A 19,102-nucleotide genomic window follows, 5' to 3' on the forward strand; every position below is an offset into this window, starting at 1 on the left:
GAAATCAAAGTTTATTGCTGAACTCTTCGCCTATCAAAGCCGGGAAAACCGAAGACTAAATTAAAACAAAGTATGTCATGCACTTATTTAAAGTATTATGAAGGTGGATGAGTAATATTAGACAACGAGTAGGAAGGGCTTGGATACGGTGATGTGAAATCTGCGGTCGCTTTCCGTGCGGTGAGCAGTTTATTTGCTGCTGATAAGCTCCCATGGCAGCTGCGATAGCGCCGTTTACACTGGTTTAATTAATCGCCGCAGTCAGTGTTTGCGTTGCTGTTACTAATGCCCGGCGTGGCGCGTTATGAGACTCGGCGGCAGCCAGAAGCGGGGCTCGCCGTGCGCTTCGGCCATTGCAGTCGTTTGCACTGCAAACACAAACACCTGTACGACGTTAAGCGGCGGGCTGTGCGGTCCAAACTAGCTGACCAGGTGGCTCCTGTGAAGCACCTGTAATTTGGCCCTAGGACAGCTCTCCCCTCCCCATACCCTTACCCTCGCTTTTCAGCACACGTCTCCCACACCGCGCTGCGCTTCCTTGCCCCGGCGCTGTCTAATTGCTGCGACTCTGGACTTGCCTTTTCGTACTGCGGGTTAGCTGCTCCTAATTGCGGTTTTTCCCTTCCCTCCCCCACCGCCTCATTAGGTGAAGGCTCCAGAATCTGGCGGTAACTACTGCTTTGATTACGGCCTCAAATAACCAGCTGGTTTGTGCGTGTGTGGTTCGAGGTTTTATGGTTGTCGGTTATATAAATTGCTCTTCATGGCATTGATATTTATTCATGGCGCCCGGAACGCATCTGCGCAAGAGGGGGTATAAAGTCACGTGAATTTGTCTGATTTTGAAAAACAGATGTAAGCGGATAGGAATATACTAAACGATTTTATTAATGAAGGTTAACGGTTTGCATCAAACTATTTGTAGGTAGGTTTTCGTGATTGTTCACATTTTCAGTGATGCTCCAAAAGTTACCGCCCCCCCCCCCCCAGTTCATATATTTCATTATAAACCCCTACCCACTTACAGCCAAATGTTAAACTGAATTCTTCAGGTGTGTGTTGAACATTTTTACTCTGGATGGTGCCTGGTTGAGGGAATGGTGTGTGTCTGTCCCATCGGTGGCTGCCTATTTTGCCTATAGGGTTGACTTGCTCCCAGGGCCTGTGCTTGTCGGCGAGTCCTGTTGGTGCATGTCCCTTTCGTGGTGGACCAGCCCCCTGTGGAGTAGTCTCGCTCTTTGGCACATGTTCACATGCGTTTCTGGCATTTTCTCAGCTGCCCGGGAATGTCACCGCTGCATTCACACACGGCGAGATCGTGGCCGTGGCTGCTGGCAGTGGCTGCATGCTCAAACAAGTACCACTTCCTTAGGAAAAAGTTTTTATTTAAAAAATATAATATTTTTTGCAGGGGCTGGAATGTATAAGCAAATATTATGCTGTATTTTCTGAAAACAATACAGTTCATAAGGTAGTTTTGATGCCTGTCATTGCAAGGAAAAGATAATGGAATCTTAAGGGCGCCTTGTGTGATGTCATTCATTTTAATATGTTTCTTTCAATTTTCCTGTTCCTTTTGAACATTTGGTGAAGATTCCCCCACATTCTGCATGAGCGGCGAGTTTTCCTTTAAACAGCTGACGTTTTGATGGAGGTGGCACTTTGAAGGGCATCCAGATCAGTAAAATGTCAAATGTTACCTGCCTCCCTGCCTTGGAGAACGGCGCCCATTTGGCAGAAAATAAACACAACAACATGTAGTCTCAACACGTCTGGTTATGGTCAGGCTTTTGTGAGAATTACAAGCTTATTTATTTGTCTGGGTAGTCTTTGTTCTTCTCTGAAAGCTCATTGTGAGATCGGTGCCCCCGAATACATGCAGCATTTCAGCAGAGCGCCCTCCTGTAAGGATGCAGGCCTGCTTGAGCCTGGAGGTGGGAAATGTGTCTGTGTTCTCCTGGCCTGTAGAAGCACAATCTCATTGCAGTACTGGTTTTGTTCTACACTGCAGAGCCCCCCCCCCCAACCCCGTGGTTTGCACACTATACTATTCAGGTCATATTTTTAGCTCTGGGTCTGGGCCAACTCTAGACTCTGCCGTGCCCCGGCCCTCCCTTGCATAGTTCTGTGAGACAGATCTGTCTTCTCCGACGCCATTTGCTTTGCCTTGTGTGGAAGTAATGAGTTGGTAGTTGGAAGAAGTTGGGAAAAGGCTTTGGATTGCACAGGTCTCCCCTTTTTGGAGTGTCTTGTAGGTGTGAAGGGCTTCCTGTGTTTCGTTGCGTAGGAGTGGGGCATGCTCCCTCCACCATCAAATCTTCTCCCACATCTGGATGCCAGCTTCTAGCCGTAACCTACAGGGACATGGCAGGTGATGTTTGGCCCCGCCTCCGCGCATATGTTAGTTTACTTGCTTACATATGGACATTCTGTTGTCTTGGTGCGAATTAAAGGCTTGATTTGGTCCCGGTTCCTCCCCCTCAGCATCAAAGTGTGAGAGTCAGCTTTTATACTAGACTGTGATAAATGAGTGGTCGGCGTGAGCTTGTGCCCCTATACAAAGCCTCACCTGCTTAGACAACGTTTTATTTATCTGAGGGCAAGAGTTTGGTTTCATGTTGACTTTCACGTTGGTCTTCTCAGTCTTCGATGCTGTGTGGACCACTGAGATGCATTGTCCTGTGTGCCAAAGTATGCTCAATGTTAATTTTTTCGGTAACCCTTTTACTTGATGGGGCACAAATAATATAGTGTTACACAATTATGTATTAATTTACCACAAACTTAAGTCTTACATACTGATCTCATACTAATAAATCATTAATTAATCGTGACCCATGTTTTATCTCAGGCAGCTACTGTATTTACTATATCTAATTCTGTAAATCTTTGAACTAAGGAACTACTGTAGGAACAAGTAAAAAATAACACCAGCAAAATAATGATGCACAAACTTGAGATCAGTAATGAATCACGATGCATCTTTCATCCACAGCAGCTGTTATATTTGTTACTGCATTTAATTTTGTAAAGCTCTACAAACTACTGAAGGAACTACCGTAGGAACAAGTAAAGAATAACACAAGCAAAATACTGATCTCATGTTTGTTCATCATTAATGAATCGTGACACATCTTTAATCCCAAGTAGCAACTATATTTGTTCATGATTTGTTTATGATTGATACTTCAGTAACAGTCGAGTTGTTAAGTATTTGTGCCCTGTCAAGTAAAATGTTATAATTTTTGTTTGTTTAATTTCCCAAATGCATTTTGAAATTTTTCTTTTATGGTCCAGAGCAGGGGGTAGCAGAATCTTTGCCTCCGGCATGATCGTGATTCTTTGCTACCCAACATGCGATTTCGCATTGTCCACGTGGATCACGAAGATCCGCAAGCCCCTTTACACGCGCCGTTGAGGTGTTTTAGCAGTCCTGAGACTTGTTGGTCGTGCACTGCCTTTGATGAGCTACTCAAGAATCTCCCTTCACCCCCCGACTCAGAGTATATTGTGATCTCTGCCTCTGCAGGTTTTTTTTTTAGGTTTTTATCGAGGGGAATTTAAATAATTCAGGAGTCCAAGCACCTGCCTGTAAATAAAAGCGATCGAAAACAGCGTTTAAGGAAGACTTTTGCCTGAGGGAAAAGCAGCGCTGTGAGATAAACCTGATAAACCTGGCCCCCCCATGAGGAAAGCTGAAGTGTGCTGGTTTTGTGGGTTGGGGGCTGCCTGCAAAAGCCTGCCACAAAGTTATCCAAGCCTGACCCACGGAGAAGCAGCTCGTATCTTTTGGAGTTTGGAGCTTATATTTTGACTGTAGCCTGGATGACACTTGAAATAATTGGCAAGGTGACTCACAGGGCCAGTAATTATGTGAGAGTGCAGAATGGAGGGTCTGACTGAAGCTGCTGAACTCTGGACCTCTGGAACCAGACCTGGATCGCGCTGGCTGAGATAAGCACAGAAATATGTTGAGTTGGTCTCCCATGCTGTGCTGTCTGCCAGTGGGGTTGGGGAGGCAGAAGTGAAATGGATTGTGCTTTTGTGAAGGTGGCCTCATGTATAGGGGCTGAGATTCATTTCGTCTCCAGTCTTCCTGGACTTTGCTGTCTGTTTATTCTTTACAGTCTTGCACTCCAACTGCAAAGTAAAAAGCCCATGTTTGTGCAGTAACTGTCTAATTAAAGAACCACCAATGTGCTTTTGTTTCTTCCAGAGTCGGATGTGCGTGTAGGTACCGTACTTCATTACATTCCTAGAAAAAAAAAATTGTCTCTGATTTCACATCATTGTTCCCCACCCAGTTACTTTTCTTCCCTCCCAAAGCTTGGAGGTGATTCAGAGGAATTCCTGCACGCTGGTAAACTGCTCTCTTGGCCCATGTGCCGTGGCTCTTCATCTTGCTGTCGTCATTGTCTGACTCCCTTAAAGATGTTGGAAACCATTGGCTTTGTGTTTAGGAGGGTCACCGTTTGTTTGCTGGAAGGTGTCCGACGGGGCCCATAATTCAAGACACGCAGAGGAATAGACTTTGCTGGGGAGAGTGTGAAATGGCGCAGGGCCCACCCCAACCTGCTTCTCTCTTTCTCACTTTCTCCTCCTCTCCGTTTTTTCCCTTCGTCCCGTGTGGGCCCCCTGAATCCTGGGGGCCTCAGTGGTGGCCCATTGTGCGTGGCTCAGGGGTTAAACAGTCCCGAGTGTTGGTCTTCCAGCAGCCCTGGTTATCATTGTGACTTGGTGTGTAGCGTGACACGCCGTTTTTAGCTATTCTTATGTATGAAAGGGTTAAGGCATACCTGTTGCCATGGAAACATCGGGAAAGCAAATGCAGAGCCAAGGGAAATGTGATAAAAATGTTAACTTTTTACTTAACAAATAAGTTTGGGGCTAAAATCCTAATTCCCGTTAAATATGTAATGTGTGTGTGTATGTTTAAAAAAAAAATCGTAAAAAGCAAACAACAGAAACCTTGTTGGCAGAGGAATTCCTTCAGCATGGACCAGCAGGGAACTCACATCTAGCCTTTCAAGTTGCCCCCCCACTGCCCCAGGGGTGGGGTTTGACCCGGCCAGTCTGGGAATAATTAGCCAGCACAGACAATGTGAGACTCTGGGGAGTGGGGAGGGGTCTGCGAGGTTGGGTGGGTAACAGGGATTGTGGGGGGTCACAGGGTGCTCTAGTCAAGGTTTTTTTTTTTTGGGGGGGGGGGGAGGCATAGGGCCAATCTACGCTTGGCTTCACCGACATTATGATCCTGACGGCACTCTGTGACCTTTGCTCTTGTCCCAGCGTGCGAAATACCATCCGATCCAGAGAGGCATCAACATGCCTGACAAACCTTGAGTTATTTGCTGGAGCTCTGAGGGCGGGGGGTCTTTCACCCACCTTCTCACTGCCGTATGGCATCATGATATTGTTCAACTCAACCAAGCGATCTTAATTTTCCCCTTAGTTTTTTCTGTTTCCATCGTGTCATGTAAAATATTTTACGGATTTGGCCTGGGGGTGCTGCGACAGTCTGGTTTTGGGTGGTGCTCATACCTATTCTTTTCTGTTCATGACGCTCGCCACTCCTTTGCCTGGGGAGGGGTCACTTTGTGTGTACATGGAACCTACCCCCCCCCCAACCCCCAGTTTAGGTACCTGTTCTGTGGGACGGGGAGAGAGCATTGACCAAAGTTTCATCTCCAAAAAGAGACACGAAAGGTCGAGGGTCAGGCTTTGTCTGGCAGGCTGCAGTACACTCTGAGGCTGATTGCTCTGGGCAAAAAAAAATATGTTATAGTATGCTCCCACCGAAATAGATGCCTGTTTTTGAGTGTCCTGATAATGGTTAATTTCTCATTTAAGTTGATCATTTGTAGTGCACATCTCCCTGCCCTGCAGTTGAAAGTTATATCTCAGGTGAAACATTCAGGTTCCCGTTAAGTGTTTAAACATGTTGTATGAGAAAAGGGGCTGAGCATAAAAGGTTTGTGGGTGCGAAGTGCAGGCAGAGAGAGTTCAGGAACCAAGGGCCTCTCTCTCATACGTTCCTCACAAAGGCTATGGTGTGCTGCTCTTGTTTCAAGAACCTATATTTTTCCTCTGCCTTTTATTTTGATATTCTGTGTTATTGCTGAGCTAAATTACTGTCGAGGAGGTTGAGGATGGGTGTATTTATGAGGTAGGCAACAGAAACCAATAGAAAGGGTGACTCGTACAGGCTGCACAGTTGGGCCTCATTCTTGTTCACGCCCTTAACGAGAGTTGGAAAGCCTAAAGTCTGAGGGCGCGTGGGCTGTCAATCAGTCCATTCTGGAAGCGCTTTTGAAGCACAGATAGATAAGTGGTTTGTTCCTGTTCTAATGTAGCTGTTGCAGTGGCTCCCTCCCACTGCCACAGTGCCAGATGTGAGATGTTTTTCCCCAGCAATGTGCAGTGGTGATTTGGATTTGGAAAGCAGATTTTTAAGCCTGCCCCCCACCTCCCCCCTAATATTTTTCCATGGGTTTGGGCCAGAGAGGAATGGGTGGGAGCTTGGCAGCATCGTTGCTATGTTTCCAGTCTCGCCGTTACATGAGCGTGTTATTGGGCGGACTGGGTGGTGACGGGAAACCTGACTCTCTTTAATTACACCTCCCCCCCCTCCCCAAAGGTATCTTCTTGATATTTGCATGTTGGATAGATTTAGTTTTGGATAACTGAATGTGGGAACAATTTTGAGGGGAGAAAAAAAGGTAGCCGGGGGTGCAACATCTGTGTGTATGTCCGCATGTAACTGTATATACAGGGCATCTCTGGTAGTGATTCGGGGAACCCTGACGGCACATAGCTATGTCAGCGACATCCTGTGTCCACATGTCTTATCCCTCCTGAGACAGCAGCCTGGTGTCTTTCAAAACAATACCCGTCCACACATGGAATGTGTGTCTATGATAATGACATAGGCATATTGAGCTCTTCTTGTGGCTTGCCAGGTCCCCCAATCATTCCCCAATCAAACGTGTGGGATCTGATATTATAATCATTGCGATATGGTCACATGACCTTTCACCATGGGCAGATTCATGTCATTTCCACCACTCCGCCTGGGTGCTTAACTTTTTGTGACACGTGTGTGTGTCTCATATATATATATATATATATATATATATATATATATATATATATATATATATATATATATATATATATATATATATATATATATATATATATATAAATAAAAATACACACGCACGCATATATATATGAAATGCTGATGGACAATTCTGTTTCCAACTTGGTCGGAACAGTTTGCGAAAGACCCTTTTCTGTTCCAGCATGATTGTGGCCCAGTGCACAAAGCAAGGTCCATAAAGACATGGTTGGGTGAGTTTTTGTGTGTGGAAGAACATGACTGCCCAGCATACAGCCCTGACCTCAACCCCATCGGACACCTTTGGAATGAACTAGAATGCATATTACGAGCCAGGCCTTCACGTCTAACATCAGTGCCTGACCTTCTGGATGAATGGGCAAAAATTCCCACAGACACACACTATAAACTTCTGGGAAGTCTCCCAATACTTCTGTCAATATAGCATGTGTAATATAATGAATTGTTTGTCTTTTTGGTCTGTGGTCATACTTATGTTTGAGTGTGTTCCATGGGGGTCTGTCGTGTACTTTTGTACCCTTGAACCCTCCTGGGTGGTGGCAGCACAGGAGAGGGGATTTTAGGTAGTCTGCCCCAATGCATCCCTCCTCAAGCAGCTCTTTCTGCGCCTGCCGGGGGGAGAGGCTGGCCTGAACTGGTCCCCGTGTTCATCCCCGATACGCTCTGTGGCTCTGACAAGATAAGCTGCCTTTTTTGCAAGCGCATCACGGTGCTGCTTCCTCCAAGGCCCAGACAATTTCCTGCCATCGGCAAGGCTCAGCTTATCCATTACTGGACCTCATAATGGGCTTTGCATCATCCTGAAGGGGCGCTAGCAGGCTGGCACAACACTAGCGGGGAGAATTTGTCCTTTGATAGGCTGAGGGAGCGTCGTCTGAGGTAGGCAGTGAGGCCTGGGTTCCTCCTCCCTTTATTCCTACCTCCCTCTGTCCCAGGGGTCTATTCTTTCATATTCGCTTAAGGAGCCCCTGGGCTTCTCCTGTTCTTTGCTCCTCTTCACGGCAGCCTGTTCTGTTAAGGGCTGGATCCTTAACCTTGATCCCCCACTTCTACTGGTGGGGAGGGTCAGGGCTGTGTTACTGAGCCTGCAGCTCACCTTTCCCAGGGAGCACTGCAGCAGATGGACTTCTGTACATGCGAAGGGACCCAAAATAACACCAGAGACGAAAATGAAACTTCCCGCTAGGCAGGTAGCTCAGAAGTACTGTTCAGGCTGTTATTCAGCCAGGAAGTGAATGAGGGCGTCACCAGCAAGCAGGGCTGCCCTATTCCCATTGCTCACTCTCACTCTCCAAAGTTAGCGGATGCTTTTCTGTGGAACCGTCGGCGGCGCGCGAGGCGGCTCTGTAGCGGAAAAGCTGGAGAGACGTGAAAGTTGGCTCCGAACAAACAAGTAGGGTGCTGTTTGAACATGCGTGTCGCAGCTAAGTGGTGCCCCACCCCTGGTTTCGCAGACAAAAATGCATCACTTCTGCCCTTGAGGCCCAGAGCTGGGTGTGATGTCAGTGCTGCCTTAACCCCCTTTTTCTCGCAGTTAAGATCTATTTCATTAACTTTGGTCGTCAATTGGAGTACAGCTGAATCTGTCCCAAGCCGCTCCCCCCCTCCTATCACTGTTATCGCATTATAGAAGGTTAGAGAATGATGGGAAAATGATAAACGCATATGGAAATGACTGGAGAGGGTGACTTCCTCTGTTCTAATGATTATTACTTCAGTTAATAGGCCTTTACTCAAGATAGCATGCTAACTATTTAGTGGGGGTCGCACTATTTATATACACGTTTTGTGGGCCTGTAACCTGATGTCGGCAAGTTTGTGTAGGCATGCGCGGCAATACGATATGCTGTAATATTTTCTATGCACTATATTTTAGTACATCCATGCCATTTTGAAATCTTGGTGACATAATTTTGCCAAATTTTTATCGTGCGGGAAGTAGGGATGAGTACCGAAGCACGGTGCCAACATGGCACCGGTTCCTATATGATCGGTACTTACTGCACCATACTGTAATGCAGGTTTCGGTGCTACTTACCCGCCTGAGCTGTCGATTTTGAAATATTTACCCTCTGGTGCTCAAGCAACAGAAGCCTTACCGCACTTCATGTGTCATCACTAGTTAACATTACTGTTGCACGTTAGTAGCTACCTTAAACATGGTTAAAATGCCGAAAACTCAATTGTCTGGAGTGTGGCTGTGTTTCACTCAAAAGGATTCTGACACCAGGGCGTCGTTAAGTGAATGTGAAAGTGTTTTGTTTTTAGTTATATTTACATCTTTAATCTTTGTGTACATTCCACAGGTCACTAGCAACCGGAATGTTGACAGCTCTTCTAGGGTCATATGAGTCAGTGTGGAGGCTGTTCCCGGGGTAGGTCACGTACTTTTCATCTGCAACAATTTGCTACCAAATAATTTATGACAAAATAGTTTAAAAATCGATGGTATATGGTCATTTGGCAAAAAAGTAGTGTTGGTTGTGTTTGTAATCCGTGCTCGAACAAAAACTTGCTTTTTTCCCATAATTTCATCTTTACAAATCAGAATTACTTAATCACTGATATAAAGTCAAAATCATTAGAAGTTTGCTTATATTAACCTTTTTCCCCCCATATTACCCCCACTTCCACTCTTTATCCCAAAACTGCAAGGTGTGAATACGGCATTATCTCGTGGTTGTAATTTTTAGCAATGTATGCTCAATTTAGCCCGTGGGTAAAGAGCAATAATGAATTTTGATTAGGGCTGCTGCGATTAGTCGACAATGTCCATGAATGTTGTCATGAATATTTTAAATTGACGTATTTAAAAAAGAAAAAAAAATATTTAATGAAATTGCGTCTTCTGAAATACCTTTAATTCATTAAAATAAATGTTTTCTTTCAATATCACTCCACGTTATGGGAGGTGTGTGTGTGTGTATATACGATGCATGTATGTGTGTATACATTGTAGTAACTGGCAGATGTAGGCCTCACCACAGGAAGCAGATGAGGCAGTTTTGTTTAGCAAGAGCCACCTTTATCTGCAGCCCCTAAATGGACAAACACTGAACACCAACTGTTCAGCTCTGGTCATGCCTATCATCCAGCTTATGATGCTACCGGTCTAGGTGGGCCTCCATGGTGCGGCATGCCTCGCCTCTTCATAGGTGAGCAGTATCACCTCAGCAGCCACAGCTTGTTGCCTCTGGTGGTTGTGCTCAAAACTAGAGTCGCAGCGTGGCTGGTGAATGGTCACACTCCCTGTGAACTGTCACCTTCCTTAGTCTCTGACGTCATCTCAGACAGGGACCTAGCAGACTGGCAGGTGTGGCTTAAGGGCGTGCTGCACGGTTTTGGAGTGCTTTGACGGGATGGCGGGGGAGATTTGAAAGCATGCTGCATGGGCTCGGGGCGTTTTCAGAGGATGGGGAAGCACCTCCATCAATGCGTCGCCCACCCCCCACTCATCTCTTGGCAGATTTGGCGTGGGCTTCGGGGCAAAGTTGCCCAATGTCCCCTCTCTGAGTAGCACCAGCAGACGAGCTTCCTTTCTATCAGCTTGCAATTCTGAGCCAGCCTCAACGCGAAACGGTTGCCGCTCCTTCTCCCGCTGCACCGTTCCACAGATGCCCACAAGTCTGCCAGGCTGGAGCGAGCTGTCAGAGTGATGTCCAGGAGGATACACTCCAGTAGCACCAGTGGGGCTGCTTCTGGCATCCTACTTCTCGCACCAGAGTAGTAACCAGCAGACCTACTTCCATCATGGCAGTAGGAAGAAGATGAGGCAGTTTCGTTCAGCCGGAGTGCTTTGTGTTTGCAGCCCTTCAAATGACCAAACACTAAAGCACCAATTGGTCCCGACACTCATTGCCCACTGTGCTGGCCGTCCTGACCACTCCAGCAACACATGGCGACACACACACACACACACACACACACACACACACACACACCCACACCACTTTTACAATTATCATTAACACTACACATACAGTACAATTACACCACAAGACATGACAAATACATTATTTAAAGGGCTGGCAATGGTCCAACATTCCATGCTTTCTGACTGGTACCTCCAGTGCTGCTGTATGTATGTATGTATGTATGATATACTTACAAATAATTTGTGTGTGTCTAATATGTCCTAAAGACCAAAAGCATGTAATAGTGTTTCCTGAAAGTCCCACGAGCACATGGGTTAGTGTTGAGTTATTTATTGTTGAATTATTGTAGTGTTAGGGTTTATTTACTGTGAATTTAAATGTTTTGTATTTATGTATTTAAGTTAATATAGGCCTGTTGTTAATTTTTAAGCTCAAATTAGCCATTCTTTACTGTCATCGACCTTTGTTTTGTGCATCCCCTCTCCCTTAAAATTACTGGGTCAGGCACCAGCACTATTTTAAAGGTGTTGTTTTAGCACCGGTATCTGAAAAAAAACCCGGACAATACCCACCCCTTGCAGGAAGGGGTGCTCTGCAAATTTTATTGCAGATATTTCACGGTACCAGAATAGTATTGCTTTTGAAAATAAAATGCCATCAAAATACTGCATGCTGCGATATATCCGGATGGTATGACAGTATGAAAAATACCTAGCTTAAAATTTCTACGTTAACTGTTTAACCATTGAAGGAGTTTGTAATCTGAATTGACTAGAATGCAGCTGGAAAAAATGCTGGTTATTTTTTCACTGACTGGCAATGGAAATGAGAATGAATATTTATGATGTATGATGACAGTTTCCCAGTACAGGTGTTGGGGTGGATGGATTTCATTGTCATCGGCATAGATTTAAATGTAGTGGATACAGGCCTGGGCTACTTTGCCCCTATATAATTTGACCACATCTTTCTGCTGCATTTTCGGGCATCATATGACGGCTAATGGTCCTAAGTATTTAAATTAAGCCTTTGCAGATTGTTTGAGTCTAGAGGTGGGAAGAGGGCTCACTTTCCACATGAGATTTCATTTGATTTTTGAACTCCCTGGTGGCTATACCTCCACCCGCGGTGTTGAGAAAACATAACGAATAGTTTGCCGTTGGTCAGCTAATGAAGACCACATCTTCAGCGGGCTCTGCACTGAGCGCAGTATCTGCTGCCAGCACACACACGTGTACACACACTCATGCAAGCCGCAGTGCACACCATATCATATGGGTCTTCACGCTGCTTTTATTTGTCCCCTTTTACTGAGTGGTCACTTGCTTGGGTCTGAAACTCTATGGCCTGCCATGTGACGTGATTCAGCCAATCAGAGCATGACGTAGTCCAGAAGAGAACCAGATGTTACTGTCCAAGCTGGAATAGCTTCAAGTTTTTTTTTTTTCCTCTTCTGGTGATTCCCATCTTCTGTGTATCCATTTATGCATTTGAGAGTTGCAGCACCATCTGGTAATCTGTCCCTTTTGAAATGTGTGTGCCATGGATCACGTCAAAGGTCACATCAGCGGTGAATCGTGTAGATTTTTATTTTGTGAGCCAGCGTTATTAGCTTGTGCATCTGGGTTTTAATTAAGACTTTAGTTTATATCTCAGATGCAAATCTAGCCTTTAGATTTAAAAGGCTAGGAGAAGCGAATTTCTACAGCCCCCCCCCCACCCCCATCTCTGCTGGTTGTTCATTAGTCTGGTGTAATTGTGTTGGCACAAACAGCAGTGGAATAAATGAAAGGCTTTCACTGCAAAGGTCAGTACCGAGCTGTGGATCTAGGACCACCATGCAGCCAACCAGCTGGAAAACTTATATTTTCCTGCTTAATTTTTGCCAAAAATGCCATAATGTTTTCAGAAATTGATTGATTTCCCTGAGTCCATTTTGGCATTTGCACGGCACTACGCCATTTCAGATTTGGCACTCCGATGCGGATCAGGACTGGTCCAAGTATTGGCCTGGTCTGTGACCAAGCTTTCACGTTCTGGCCCTTTTTTTGGAGATGGACAAATTAAAGCAACAGAACATTCAAAAGCTAAGAATGAATAGAAATTAGGCTCAAGGTCAAGTCATCTGATGACTTGGGGGCAGAGGTGGAAAGTTCAGGTCCAGAAAGTGCAAATCCAGACCAAGATTTTGTTTCAACCAATCCATAGAGTACTCTGTCACTGTGACTCTCTATATTCAACTGATAGGTTGAAACAAAATCTTGGTCTGGATTTGTACTTTCTGGACCTGAACTTTCCACCTCAGCTTGGGGGTGGGGGACAAGGGGCAACTGAAGGAAAGTTGTGTCACCTCATGCCAGACTTCGGTGAGCCACGGGAATTGTGGCTAATGCTTCTGCACCCAGGAGAATCGCAACGCTGTTACCCTCTGGTTCCATCCAGACGTGGTAATTACAGTCTACTCTAGAATCGAGTACGGGAGGGGTTTCTGATGGGAGCCGGCATCTGGTAATAGGATTAAAACAGACGTATGGTGGTCTACCGTGTTCTCTAGCAGCTATAAACAGCTGCTGCTCTGCAACTGTAAGAGTTTCGGAAGGGGCACATGAAGCCCGACGGCCTGTTTCCAAAGCCGTTAATTCTCCGGCAGTCATATGTAGTGAAACCGCCAACCGTCCCTTGAACCTTTGCACCATCTGCACAGTCAGAGCCCTAGAGTTCTGGTCAGCATCTCCTTTCCGTCCTTCTATAAAGCGTCATTGCCCCTTCTCTCCTCGATGACTAAGGCTCTAAAGCATCTTCTGAATTACTTGCTCAAGCTAGTGGCCATGCCTGCTTGTAAATGCCCTCTCCATGCGCTGCAACTACTATTTGATAATTTTGATAAATCATGAGAATGTCACAAATAAAAAACACTAACGCGCATTATGTGTAATGTTGATCTGTAGCAGTTACTTTGGCATTTCTGCAAATGGGACAATCACAGAACATTCCAATTTCACTTTGTAAAGCAGAGTGGCAGGGAAGACGTTTGTGGCACGTCTGTTAAAACTGAGCGGAAGAAAAAGACAGAGGGAAAGCAAGAAAATCAAGCTGGCTAGTACTGGCAAAAAAATTTTTCACACAGTAGTTCTGTATGCAGTAAAATATGCAAAATATAAATTGGAATGAAAGCCCTTCTTTTCAGCAGTATGCTTTGTGAAACAGCTATGAGGCGTTTTAATGTGTTTTTTCGGAGGTGCCAGGTTTTGGTTAAAGACCAAAACTTGAATGATTTAACTGATGGTAACTTTTGTAATAAAATTATTCAGCTTGTCGATGCTGTTCTGTCTAATACTGTATGCTCTTCATTAATATATTCAGCATTTTAACACTTCAGGATGTTGCAGTGAATTATATGGGTTTATAAAGACAGTAGTATGATGTAATAATCCAGGTCTAATGGAAAAATTAAATATCAAAATATTCAGTGGTTGCAGTCTTGCTCTTCCTGCAGTTTTCTGCTGGAGCAGTTCTGGTTCAGTCTGCTGTTTGATAGCTAAGTGTCTTCTGTGACCTGAGCCATCAGCGTTTAAGCTGGGATTGCCGCTGTGTACTGAAGGCCATCAGTGGCTGGCTGTCCCACTGAAGTTGCAGAAATGAGGATCGATGTGTCTCTTGAATATCCTGTTCTTGTTTGTGCAAATCGAAAGGATCAATGCTGGTGTGAAGTCTTGAAAACACGGTCAATTCAGCAGTTAACCAGATTACTAGTTCCCATCTTGCTGCCCTGGTGCGTTTTCTAACCCCATTCCTTTCAGTCTCTATTCGGAATGTCTGTCACCAAAGAGTAAACTATGGCCCTGCCCCTGTTATATTAGAAACCCTGTTCCTTCTGGGGCTCCTTTTGGGCAGGATGTTGCTGCAGGTTCTCAAACTTGAGTAGTGCTTTCAGCCTCTGTGGGATGGTGTGGTAATCACAGCTGGGCCACTAACTTCAGGTTTGTGGGTTTGATAGGATCCTGCTAGTCAGCCATCCTGTGGGGGATCCTGCTAATGAACCGAGTGAGTATGTATGTACGTGTACGTGTTCCGGCACTATAAGTATGGCTTTAACAATTAGATGGGAGTTCAGATAATGCCATTGGTGAGGAATTTGCATGAGTCATTGGTGAAGAAGCCTGGGTGCCCCTGGCTGTATGGGAAAGGGTGGAGTTCTTGGTGATTCTGATCATTTACAGCAAGTGAATGCTGACAGCTTCCTCTCCCTGTCATGATGTATGGGCTTAGTTTTGGACACACTGGCGATTGCCGTTACCCATTGATGTGCTGCCTTGGGTTTATGCGTGTGTTTGGGGATCAGAGGAAGCAAAATTTACATGTTTGTGGGTCTGGACATGTCTTTAGCCATCTGGGGTTGGTGCACCTATGCTGGACTCCCACAGGCCCCAATCCCTCACGTGGTGACCACACTTACTGTTGTGCAGAGCTAATTTCTCTGCTGATTACCATGGGACACTTACTGAGAGAACTCTAAATAGGTCTGGTTTTCAGTATTGTGTAGTTTAATTGCTTGGGTTGATAGGATTGAGCCCTTTCTTGATGGAAGACGGAAACTATTTTCCTCTTCTTATTTGATTTCCCTGTTGTCTGCTCCTGTGCCCCTGGTCTGTAGTATCATATTTCTTCAGCGTCCACCTCCAGAAGGGGAATGATATGGGTTGGAACAAATAGCCTTTAAGGGGCCAAAGGTCCCTTCTCATTCCATGACTGTAGCTGTTTTCCCACTGTGAGGTAACTCCTTTTGTTCCTGGTATGCTTGTTCATAGAGCTGTAGGGTATAAGGTCCCAAACTCATGTCCTTAATAGCCCCACTTGAATTGTGGTGGCCAGCTCATAAGGTAGGCTGAGGGTCAGTGTCATTCTGTCAGCTAGCTTGCCTTAAACGCTTTTTGCGAACACATGGATTCTCAGCATAGAGCCTTTGTCCTATGGCCCTTGTTTCAATCCTAACAACATTTGTGATAATTTACGATGCCAATAGGGATAATACTAGAAATGTCCTTGTTAAAATTTTATATCTATTCCTTTTTAACACACACACTTCATTGACCTCAGGGGTTCACACAGGTGGTTATTAAAGTAGGAAATTGTAAGAAACAAAGCAGTACAATCATAACCCCCCCCAGATTTGACCTTTTGATAATTACAGAGTGTGTTCATAGGCTGCTCACTGTATAATTTGTTTCTCCTGTGGTAAATGTTTGCAGCGAACACACAAATGAGCTAAATATTGGTATTCACGTGGATGTGGCAGGATGGAAAGAGGAGCTGCAGTCATGACTGATTTTTGGTGCCAAAAACACCGAGAGAAATGATAAGCAATTGGGGTACATTTAATGACCCCACCCAGCCCTTACATATCTGATCTTATTGTGAGATTTCAAGTGACACTTGGCACACTCACGGTCAATTTGCTGGCTCTTCCAGGCTTGTGCCATTGCTTTAAAACTGCTCAGTTTAAATGATTGTGTTTCTGTGATGGTATGTAACTGCGGCAGGCCAGTCTTTTTTGCCATTTTTTGTTCTAAAATGCATCTAAGTAGTAAGATCGGAGAGCACAGTTTAGTGGGACAGGCCTGGGGGGCACGAGTCTTATCTAACACAGCAGTCTGTCAGTCACATGGGTTGGTGCCTGACTCTGCAGGTTAGCACTCTGTTCTGGTAACTGAAAGGTTGCTGGTTCAAATCCCATGCCTGGCTGAGTGATGTCACTCTTGAGTCCTTGAGGCTGTTAACCCCAGTTGCCCCTGGGACAGTGTCTGACCCAGCTGTATGATCTTCACTTGTATATCACTTTGGACAAAAATGTCTGCTAAATAAGCAAATAATGTTTGACATGTGAAACCAAATGCCGTCCTTAGTTTTCAGGATTTTAACTGTTTATTACCTGCTACCCTTTGCATCCCAGAGAATATATGCAATTTTATTAAAAACTTTAATGATTCATCCATCCATTTATTGGCTTCTTATCCCCGTGGCAGTATTGCAAAGTTGAGTAAATCAATATATCACTCAAAACGGTCTTCATGCCGGTAAATCCTGAATGTTTCTGATCATCATCATGCTATCACTGTGTTCATCATCATTATAGTTACCCCTTACTGTTATGTAGTAGTGGTTTTTATATATCATTTATATGACATTTTTTTAAACTATATAAAGTGTATGTAACCCCTGTCGTTCATACATGGTGTCTCTGTTCTCCCTACTTTTGGAAGAGTAAGCCTAACCCAGCAGTATCCTTGATGTGGCCAGTAATTTATCCCCCCCGAAAAAACCCTAGCAAGAGGCTGCATGTTAGATTTGTTGTCCTACCTGCAGCCAGAGAGCCGAGGGTCATAGATGGAGTTTCTTTAGTCGGGTGCAGATGTTTCCTAAACGTCAAATCTTCACACCAGTCAAGCAAATCAGAGACTCTTGGGAACGTTTTGGTGTGAGAGGAGAGAGAGTCTCAAAATAAATTTGTCATAGATTTAATACTGGGGTGTCGAGCTGAATTCCTGAAGGGCCTCATCTCCCTAGGCTTCCAGGCTCGCCTCTTACTTACCTCATTATCTCCGTCTTTGTGATATTTTCCCATCAATTGGCAGCTGCTTACTGCATGTTATGCGTCTCCACTCCAGTTAAGTGCATGTTTAGCGACCGCTCCTCTGGTGTCCCGTGGAACAGATGCTGGTTGGATGTGAGGTTTTGCATCTGTGGGGGAATCTTAAGGTGTATCCAGTATAGATAATTAATCGCTAATTGGGCAGTTTAAGCCTTGGGAATGGGATGTGATGACAAACCCAGCAGGCTAAAAGTTCTCTAGAGCCCCCCCCCCCCCCACACACACTTTTACACCCTTTGTTCATTATCTAGATAATGATATGTATTTAATAAATATCTGTAACTGTCAGCCAGTCTGGCTTGCTAACAAGATTGTTAGCATTGAATCTACTTACCACTTCTTCTGTCCCGGTGGCCTACCCCTGGGCAGCTAAGTAAGATGTAATTAGGAGTAAAGGTTAGAGGGGCAGCAAAACGGGTGTGGGTTTTTTCTCCTTTTTTTGTTCCACCCCCTCCCCCTTCAACCGCCCTGAATACCCGGTATAAATCTTAGATTTTTTTTCATGATTTGCAACACAAGTGCATAAACGGGCTGTGCAAAGGGATGGTCCATCACCCACCGCGTGGCATGTAACCCTATTTGGGAGGGGGCAGTCTCCCAGGCACCTGCCAGACGCACACCCCCACCATGCTCCCGAGAAAGGCATCCTCCTGGCCCTGCTATTCCAGCTGCCCTGTGGTTTAGTCTGGCTGCCTTCCCTCCCTTGGTAGGGCTCCAAAGCTTGCAGTCCCGACTTGATTTATATTGTCAGTAAAAGTGACTCTCGTATTGAATCGCCTTTTTGTGCAGTTCCTTCATTTTCAGGGCTGGCTTTGTCAATGTCAGCTTTTTCTTCACGCAATATTAGTGCGGGCAGCGCCTGTAACGGTCATTAACGCCGCTAATATATCTGTTGCACAGGTTCTCTGGAAGCTGTGTGAACATAATTTTTCCTTTTCTAAAAGAGATCTATATAGCAAAATTGTTTAAAAACGGACTCGTCTTGTCGGCGTTGTCGTATGGATTTGATTTGCTGCCCCCGACCCTAACTAAACACAGCATTCCCCAGCTCTGAAGTCGTTTTTTCCCTCCCTGGTGTCACTTTACAGTATTTTTACGCCAAGCCGGCAAGGCGCAGGTATGCTGTTGTCTTTACTGATAATTACAGGATGGCACCTGCCTCGGGGACCCGTCGTCGTTAACGTCTCCAAACCAGAAGCGCCTCGTTCCAGCCGCTACGCCCAAATGCAGCCCGCATGCCCTGAGCGGGTAGCGCGAGTTTCCTCAGAAGTGGGTGCGGGGCGTGGCTGGCGGACGCGCGCGGGCGCGGGGCTGGGGGGTGTGTGTGGTACAGGCAATATGCGACCTACGTGTTAAAAATGCAGCGTGTAGAAATTCCGTTTGAGTGCCAGTCGCTCTTCCTTGTGCAGGGCGCCGTAATTGATATGCCAAAAGCAA

At 45.4% G+C, this 19,102-nt stretch overlaps 1 protein-coding gene and 1 long non-coding RNA gene across 2 annotated transcripts in view; one reads left to right on the plus strand and one right to left on the minus strand.

The window, feature by feature from the left end:
- LOC125725484 (plexin-A1-like) overlaps positions 1–19,102 on the plus strand; it is a 137,402-nt gene that overhangs the window by 3,148 nt on the left and 115,152 nt on the right. The window contains 1 exon segment of the mRNA XM_049002420.1: positions 9,448–9,516. The gene's annotated coding sequence lies outside the window, so the exon portion shown is untranslated.
- Positions 13,289–18,917, minus strand: LOC125725500 (uncharacterized). Its single transcript, XR_007387504.1, has 4 exons — positions 18,811–18,917; positions 18,000–18,034; positions 17,606–17,766; positions 13,289–17,474 (listed from the first exon to the last, which is right to left on the minus strand). It is a non-coding gene; the product is annotated as an uncharacterized LOC125725500 (long non-coding RNA).

The sequence above is a fragment of the Brienomyrus brachyistius genome, unplaced genomic scaffold, assembly GCF_023856365.1.
Source record: "Brienomyrus brachyistius isolate T26 unplaced genomic scaffold, BBRACH_0.4 scaffold68, whole genome shotgun sequence".
NCBI classification, from domain to species: Eukaryota; Metazoa; Chordata; class Actinopteri; order Osteoglossiformes; family Mormyridae; genus Brienomyrus; species Brienomyrus brachyistius.